Below are 9,501 nucleotides of genomic sequence, written 5' to 3'. Positions count from 1 at the left end.
GGGAGAAGCTGTGTGTTGTGATGCTGGACGGGATGCCCATAAAAAAAGAAGTAAGCTTGGATGTCCCAAAGGGTAGGTTCATTGGGGACGTGGATTTCGGATTTCGGCCAAGGACGTGGCCCGGGCGAGACTGACGAAGTGCCCATGGCAACAGAGGCCTTGGTTTTCATGGTCGTAGGTCTTGCTTCACCCTGGAAGATGATGTTTGACTATTTCCTGGCAAATAGAGTGTCAGGGTTGTTCCTTAAGAGTCTACTTGAAGACAGCATCGTCGCCCTTAAAGAGTGCGGTCTCCACGTCAAGGCCGTGGTGTGCGATGACTGGGTGCAAACGTCGCCATGGCAAAGCTGCTGGGCTGCCATGTTCATGAAATCAGCTATGAAGACACGAAGACAACTTTCAAGCACCCGACTCGACCCACCGAGGAGGTGCATTTCATTTTCGATGCCTGGCATGCCCTCAAGCTTCTCCGTAACCTGCTGGAAGACAAGAAGGTGCTAAAGTCAGCAGACTATGCGGTAAATAGTACCTAATGGCTTTTTAAAATGTACAAGTATCACTACATCAGAAAAAAAGACCGACTATGAACCCCGAAAACTGCAAAAAAACACACAGCCACTAAACGAAGTGTAGTTTGGGACTTCATTCCTTATGTTCCAATCTTGAGGTTCGAAATTCAGTTGTAAAGCAACTATCGTAAAATACGGAGTAAAACAAGGACAAATTAATCATTCTTTATTGCTTGTGTGTCTATTCCATGCAGTTCTTAATGTGAGCCAACCAATACACTAATATCAACTGTGCAGACTCTTTGAGCCTGACGTCATAATGTAAAAAAAGTAAACTTAATGTACAGTCAAAGAAAAAGTAATCTGAAACAACCAAGCAGCAACTAAGAAGTACCAATGCCCTGTTCTGACAAGCTGAACTAGTTCAAAAATAATTAGTGGCACATCAGAACAGATTATAGGTAGCAATACTAAATTCAAACAGTTCAGCACTTGTGCAGTAGGCCATTTTCAAATTTCTAAAATGCTTAGAGGTATGCTAGGAGTCAGAATCCACATGCTCTGTGTGCTAGCCACTTCAAATGTGGTAAAACCTCAAACAACAAACCTGGAAAAATAATCTTTTTGCAAGCATTGCATTAGTTTACTAAATGATATAGAAGACATATTTCTGAAGATTACAAGAGACCAGAGCACTTGACATGTGGGCACCTACTCCAAATGTGCCCCTACACCTTCATGCTAATGTTACCAGATAAGAACTTCAATTGATATAATTATATTCTTCCAATGGTTATTAATTTGCAGCAGATCCAGTGGCACTTCATTGAGCAGTTGCACAAGCTGCAAATGTCTGAAGGCCTTCGTGCTGCCAACAAACTCACACAAGCCCACATCGACTTCTGCCGACAGAAGATGAAGGTCAAGCTGGCTGCTCAAACCCTGAGCAGTTCCGTCGCCAAAGCCCTTCTGTTTGCGAAACAGCTTGGGCTCCCAGAGTTTAGCAACTGTGAGGGAACATGTAAGTTCATCCAGGACATTGATAGGTAAGATCTGAAGCTCATTATTGGTGTTTATGCTATAGTGAGGCTGAATTTAATGTTCCATGTGTTAACTGCAGAAAACAATGGTTTTGCATGTTATCCAGGTGTTTTGACCTACTAAACTCACGAAGTCCTGTGGCCCGCACCTACAAGCGTCCCTTCAACCAGGCCAACATCCAGGAGAGGAGCCTGACGATGGAGCGAGTCGGTCAGAACCTCATGCAGCTGGAGCTACCCGGCGGCCAACCCGCAGTGACGGACGGAAGGCGCATGTCTGTCATTGCGTTTGCCTTCACCCTGAAGAGCGTGGAAAGCCTTGCAACTAAACTGCTCACCGGCGGTGAAGTCAGGTTAGTGCAAGTGTAGAACGGAACTATACTCTATCATATTTATAGTCTGCTGTAGGTTAAGAAAAGCAGGAAAATTCCATTCCAGAAGCTCTGCGCTCACTGCGATTTTCTCTTCTCCCCTCACCTTCTCCTCCAACATTATTTTGCTAAGGTGAAAAAAGTGGCAGGCTTTCCTGGAAAGGGCTTGTTATACTTTTCTTAACCTGCAACAGAATTTTTGTTTTGAGTGTTTGTAATTATTTTCCTCTCCCGTGTCCCTTTTTCCACTTGGCGGCGGGCTAGCAGGCGCACCTGCGTAAGGGTCTCAACTTTTCTGCCTAGCCTTGCACGCTGCCGAGTGGGTATCGCAATCTGTGCAAATAAAATTATTATTATTATTATTGACTACACGATTCATGTTTCTAAACAAATTGTCTTCTCTCATGTCTTCCTTTTTTAGCTATCTGCATGTGCTCCTACCGGGCAAGCCAGGACCACCTGGAGATGTTCTTCAGCTGTGTGCGGCAAAGGGGCGGCTGGAACAATAACCCATCAGCTGCCCAGTTCCGGCAGTCCTACAGGAAGCTGCTGGTATGCTGGTGTTGAAGCCCCCAACTCCGCCAACGTGGCTACTGACCTCGAAGGGGAAAGCCTGACGGTCAGCCAGGGTACAATCAACCCTGCTCTTGATGCCAAGGACGACCAAAAGGGTGACGATCTGGCCGTGGTGTATGGGTTGGGCGAGGATACCCTGTCAGAGTTCACCTCTTAATTTGTGAAGTACATTGGGGGCTTCGTCAGCCGCCAGGTCACCAAGACGCTGAGCTGCCCATCCTGTGTGAGCATGCTCCTGAATGATAGCGTGACAGGAGTCTTCATTAGCATCAGGGACAATGGCGGGCTTGTGTACCCCTCCAAGCTCGTTTGCCTGCTCCTGCAGGAAACCGAAAAAAATCTTCGGGATAGCCACTGAAGATGGAGCAGCAAAAATGAATGCAACTGTCCTGACTGTTCTACCATATAGGGCATTTTATGACAAACATGCAGAGAGCTTTAAGAACCAGGTGCATGTCAAAGATGAGCCAATGCACGCAGTTTCACTTGCCAAGGCAGTCATTAAAAAATATGTCGCACTGCGGTTGCGACACCTGGCCCGCACCATTACTGAAAGATCCCGTGGGGCATATGTGCGGCATACCTTGACCAAACGAGTCCTCTTTTGCCACCAGTAATGCGGCATCCGGAAACCATGCCTTCTTTTTTTTTTCTTTTTTGTCAGCTTGTTCGCATTTTTCCCTTGCTTTGTTGTTTGATTCATTTAGTACTACAACTTGTTGGTGGATGTAATTATATTTGTGAAACAACAATTTCTATGCAATATTTATGAGCTGTATATCTCGCAAGTCTTATTTCTTTCATCGATCGTTATTTATGTTATACGTTTGAACGTATCTAATATGCCAAAATGTGCCTATATGCTCAAATTTGTTTCTCCTGTTGTCTTTTGCCGGGGTGTTATTGTGCATCACTGTTTCTTCTTTGCGCAGAGTGCCATTAAACGTTATCACAAATCGCACACTGTTTTACGTCTAGGTACAAGTCATTTCACATGAAAATTTGTTCACGATTACAAAGAAAAAAAAAAGGCATTTACTAGCCCATGTACGCCGTTTCTTAAGTGTCGTGTACGCATATCAAGGCAGTAAACCGCTCGCATCGAAGATTATGTCGCTTAATTAGCACGACGCCCAGGATATCAAATAGAGATGCAAATATGAGTCGCCAATCCTTTCGCTAATTGACTGACCTTCGTCGCCTCCGGCCGTGTTTGACTTCAAAGTTCCTCGGTTCCTCGGGACATGCTTCCAGGCTCGCAGTCCGGTCTTGGCTGTTTACTTCGTCTCTAACAACAATAGCAATCCCACACTTTGGAGACTCTCGATGTTGGCGAACCTTGAACACACTCGACGTTCCATTCGACTATTTTTTTTTGTTTAGATGCGTCAATGCCTTTGAACAAACGCTGTGGGGCATAGGCATGGGTCTGAAATATAGTAAAGTTAAACATCCGTCACTGGTCAGAAAAATGCGCTAACTAAAGCAATTGCACTTTTGCAATGTTAATTAAGGTACATACTATTCGGTACGACCCAAATAAAAAAAGTGTTCTATGATATTTTCCGGCGAAGAGACAAAATGCATGCGCGTTTTCCCATAGGAATGCACAGGAACACCGCAAAAGTAGACTGGTTGCTGTCTGCTTCAATTTGCGTTACGGAAGTCGCATAGACACTAGCGCCAGTCGAACCTCTAGCGTACATTATAATAACTCTATGGTACGGGATAGGGTTTGCTTTTACGCGGTCGGGCGGGCTTGGACACAAGCGCCGCTACGCGGCAGTGAATGGCAGCGCGTCACTTTTTTCTCAGAGCTTGTCAACTTCTCCGATCCAGTAACGTCGGCGTCAGTTGGGTCCGTCTAGCCATAGCCTCTTCTGTACTCATAAAGCCTGGCAGTTCTACGACGGAGCCATAGAGTGCCCGGTCGCAGATTTGGAGCGCGAGGACCTGGTGGCACAGAGCATCAAAGAGCCATTTTCGGGCAACCTGGACGTCAGCGCACATCTGTTGTAGCGACGAGTATCCGAAACACACTTCTTCGCTCGGGAGAAGTGTGTTTCGGCGTCTTGCCTCAGCGGGACGGCAGTCACGCGGCTCTCCTCTCAACTGTTGTCTGCCGCTCCACCTTTTTCAATTCGGCGGCCGCCTCCCGTGGCGATCCGCCAGGCTTCGTCAGCATATAGGAGGGTATGGTCTAGCATGATGCGCTCGCTTGCTACTTCACAAAAATTTACTTCTGCTTCTAAGTAAATTCTTTTTGTAGCATTTAACGAAAAGTGTCGGTACATTACATTCCCTAAAACGCTTTTAGAGAGAAATTATCTTTTTGGACAAGCCTTATCCCGTTGTCTTTCATGGCTGCGAATGCAAGCTGCAGAGGTTCGGCTTTGCTCATAGCTTCTAGTTCTTGTTCTGGACGCCAGGAAGCGTCACTTTTCGATTTTCTCTCCAATGTAAAGAACCACTGAGTGCGTCCATAAGAAGTGTTAAGCTCCATGGCAAAAAAAAATGTATTTAGTCATGCGTGTGTTTGTTGATTTCAGTAATTGGTATGTGCGATTTAGCATGTGGAATTGTAGCATGTGAAGTACCATCCCCTAGGTGAGTAAACAGCCACCGGGAAGAACGACTTACAGCAAGGTGGACAACCTAGGACACTGATAATGATCAAGTTCCTTTATTTGTTCAAGTAACTACACTGTAGAACGATCCGATAAACAACGATTTTTAGATAACATTACGTTTTTATCTGTTGACAAACTTTTGGTTTTTATAGTTTTTATGGGAAAGGGATAGACACATAAGCCAAGATATAGACAATAAAACAACCACTGAGCACTTTATAATTGAGCAATCCTGCAGACCAAGCCTGAACTAATTTACCTTGATAACGTTTTTGCATAAGTCTGCAGAACCACTCTTGAAATCAATAAGGCAGATAATCTTATCGTATAAAACTTTCGAAAAAAAAGAATAAAAAACAGGTGACAATTTAGCTGTATGCTATTCCTATAATATCAACGCCCAGTTAAATAAGAAACAAGCTCAGAAGCCAATGAAAGAAAACAAACATAGGCTGGGAAACCTTGACCACTAATTCTTCCGCACTGAGATTAAAACTACGACCGCGAGAACCCGAACATTAGAAACTCCGACCTTCGTTAATCTCGAGTGCTAATCCACAGAGCACGGTCCACCAAAAGTCGCGTATGGCAATCAACACAGTCCGAAACACAGAAGTGATACACGCTGCCGGGTTGCTTTGGAGGCTTGTGGTGACAGAAAGGGCACGAAGACATAAATACAGAAAAATTACCCGTGTTTGAGAACCTCTGTACCGTGATTTTAAAATGCTTTATTCGGTTATCACATTTCTTTTTCGCCAGTTTATGTAAATTTTAGGAGATCTACCCGCCAATGGTCTTTTATCTCTTTTTCCTAGGCCCGCTTATCGCATCGGGCGATATGGCGTTTCAAGGTAGGATAATGTCTTCAGTCTTAATTTTTAGGTGTGTACTGATCAGGTATTATTACTACGCTCATGTGAGCAAGTATTAGATGGTTGCATTCTTCTTTCGCATCATTTCAAAATGCTATAATTTCCATTGCGAATGCGGCTGAATGAGAGAGCGGATCGCCCATGCAGGCTTCACCAATCGAGGATCTCGATAGACTTGTCAGCAATGTTGCATCCTAATCCTAAAACGACAAACCACACGTAAAACGTACGTTCTAATTCAAAACGGGAACCACATTTGCAGCATCGCCGAACAATTATCCCATGCAAATTATCTCTGTAACGGTTCACTAACGTGAATCTAACAGCATGCATCAAGATGCTCTAATATATGAAAAGAGCAATCATAGGAGATGCCTGGTAGAACAGGAGGTGATACACCTTTTACAAATTCGTCACAACCGCTTTCCGCTTACGCGACAAGTTATATGCATTAAATATTCTTAGTGAACATGTTACATTGGCCATATATTATGTATGACTGCTGAACATAACTATAGGAGGTATTCACTGGCGATCATAGCTGTGTGTGCGACCGCTGAGCGCGTGCTGATGGCTAGCTTCCAGGGTTTTTTTGCAACGTGCATTCCACACCGTCAAAATGGCCGGCCTTAGCAGCCTATTAATGGGGGCTCGCTCTGAGCATGCGCTCTAGACAGCACCCACAAATATGGCTCCCAGTGAATACTCCTGATATATGTTTTTGTGCCCCACTACAGTGAAGGGTAAGTGTCATATTACGACTTAAATGCAACATCTTACGACTATGCTCACATCTGTGTCTTTGTTGAAATGAACCTTAGGAGGTTCAGGATTGAGAGCCTAATATTTGCCAAGAGATTGTAGTCACTAAGACAGGAATGTCCTTCAGTTGTCCCACCCCCCGTTCAAGCTTCTTTCCTTCAAAAACGGCGTCTCGCGAGCTTCGAGCTTCCACGCGCATCCAAAGCACGACGAAATACCAGCGCGTGCAGAAGGTCGGGCGTCCGAGAGGGGCGCCTTTCCGTTCTTATCCTGCCATTGGCTATAAGCCGTTCCAAGCAAAATCTCAGCGTGCAATCTCCAAAGCCCAGCACGCACATTCGTTTTGCTTTGGCAAGCGAGGACAGCATGTGCCATACGCACTCTCAAGATAGAACCTACCAAAAGCTCTTTTTAGAATGATTGATAACTATATTGAGAATCGCGTAGAAACTAAGCCTTTTAACAAAACATCCATTCTCAAAAGGTTTCTTTTAAATCTTTCCCACCAGCTGCAATCCTATTGTGCTCACCTCTGTCTGCATATCTCGCCCACCTAAGTTTGCCGGGTCTCGGCTTAGAGTATCACCGCGCCATTCATTTCTGCCCTTTCATGGGCGCGTGCTAGTGCCCGCTTTCTGTACGATCAGCGTTAAGGCTACGGTCTAGGTTAAGCATAGCAGGTAACAATCCTCAACTGAAGGTGGTGCACTTGCATGCGCCCTTTGGTGGGTGGGCGCTCTAGCAAACACGGCAGCGTGGTAGGAATATAACGTAAACGAACGAGGTAATGAACGAATGAACAAGCAGCACACATGCATGAGGTAAGTCGATATCAGTTTCCTTAGCCTACTAGGTTTTGTGTGAGAGCCAGAGGCACACTTGATGTCAGTATGAGTGTCGTTTAGACAACGCATTAACGCGAAACGCTCTCAATAATAAAGTTTATATAGTATCGTGGTAAAAATAAATAAGCACAAATAATGGAACGTCAAAGCGGCAAAAATCTTCTAAAAGAAAGCTCTGCCTTTGATATCGCATCTTTGTTATTGCGATAAACCTATACCTGAAATATCTCAAATAGAAAATCAGAATTTAAGATTCGTTGCTATGTAAACTGTGTCGTAACCAATATGCGGAAATAATGTATAGGAGAGGAGATCGTAACAGTTCCATAAATAATCTATGCCATAGAGACGTAAGGGGGGGGGGGGGGCGGAGTGGCTTGAAGGAGGGGGAACTCTGATTATGAGAATTGGCGCATCTTGATACAGAGTTCTCCCGGGTAGGTTAACATGTCTAATGGTCTAGTCCAGTTAGCTTGGTAACACAAAAGAATCAGCATTTTAGTTACCTCACCAGGCTACCAGCATCGCTTCTTTAACGACATGTCCTATTTTTGTCGCATGTTGATGACTATCAAGCGTAAGAAGCGGCTAACAAGACACCGTACCTGTCGGCGAGCCGTTGTCTTTTTTCTCCAGTGGGAACTTTACAGAGCCGCAGTCTTACAGATCCCCCATTTTCAAAATAAATTATATATGGAGCACGAGGCTTTTGTATAGTATTAATGTTTTAACAACAAAACTTCCAAAGGTGAACAGAGACTACAATGCAGAATGTCAAAGTGGTAAGGGCAGTGACAAAACCCATGCCGGAAAAAAGATTTTAGCACTAGTATTGCACTAAAAGTAGTCCGCTAAAAACTGATAAATCCCACCAAAGTTTAGAAAGTTCTATCGCAAGTTCCCTCCCCCCCTCTCCCCCCCCCCCCAAAAAAAGTGTTTAAGGAGTATTTTTGTTTACTGCATCTTTTAAAATTTACTCAGGGAGCAGATATCTTCTGCTATAAAGTGAGAAGTCGCAATATAGTTCAGTTGAACTTAATCAGGAGGTAGATCAATACTGCAGCGTCCCCTCTAAATCTCTGTATGCTCATTGCATGCAATATTTTTTATGCCTTTCCCAGTTCCCACGGCGTGCGATGACTTTATTCCGGTCGGAAAAGGCGGTAGATGTCACCACAGCTCTCTCTTTCTCTCTCTCTCTCTCTCCCCCCCCCCCCCCCCCCAGCACAAAGCTGCAGGCCCGTACAATTAAGAAATTAACTTCTGTCTCCTTGTTATATATTTTCATCCTTACTGCCTTTCTTAGACTTCCAATCAACGCTTCCTTGCTGGGTTGAAGGTGAAACTCATAGCTGCTCAGCAGGTTTTGCCATGAACCACCAAAAAATCGGTTAACACTCCTTTCGCCACATAAAAACTTCTCACATAAATATACTGCATATCTTAAAATGATACGCTAAATTAATCCGGTTAAAAACAACAAATTCAGGTTCCTATATTCAGGGAGAAGCGAGCGTATTAAACCATTCGCTTGTCAACGAGGTTCCAAAAACGTTGAAACCCTGGCTCAGTGACACCGTTGTACCTCTGGTTACCGCAAAACCGCTCCACGCACACGAATACATGTTAAGTTGAACACTTCGACGGACAGGACGAATCCTCGATGTTTCTGCAGACCGTCAGTCGGCAGGATGTAGCCAATGGTCAGAAGGCCGATGGGGAATCTCTCGCGTCGGGCTCAGGCGGAGTGATATACAGATGCGTATGCACGGGGAAGACTGGAGGCTGCCCGTGGTCGTTCACGACCTGGGCAGCATGCCCTTGCGGGCCATGGCGGCCACGTTCCTCTTGGCTTCTTCGTTGGGGCGACAGCGCCTCGCCTGGCGCTTGGAC

General features: G+C 44.9%; 1 pseudogene; it reads left to right on the top strand.

Moving 5' to 3' along the window:
- The first annotated feature begins 338 nt into the window (after window positions 1–338).
- Window positions 339–3,113, top strand: LOC115330831 (annotated as a pseudogene).
- The last annotated feature ends 6,388 nt before the right edge of the window (window positions 3,114–9,501 follow it).

This window comes from Ixodes scapularis, unplaced genomic scaffold (genome assembly GCF_016920785.2).
Source record: "Ixodes scapularis isolate PalLabHiFi unplaced genomic scaffold, ASM1692078v2 PGA_scaffold1__304_contigs__length_218370807, whole genome shotgun sequence".
Lineage (NCBI taxonomy): Eukaryota > Metazoa > Arthropoda > Arachnida > Ixodida > Ixodidae > Ixodes > Ixodes scapularis.
This window is presented reverse-complemented; position numbering and strand designations above follow the sequence as displayed.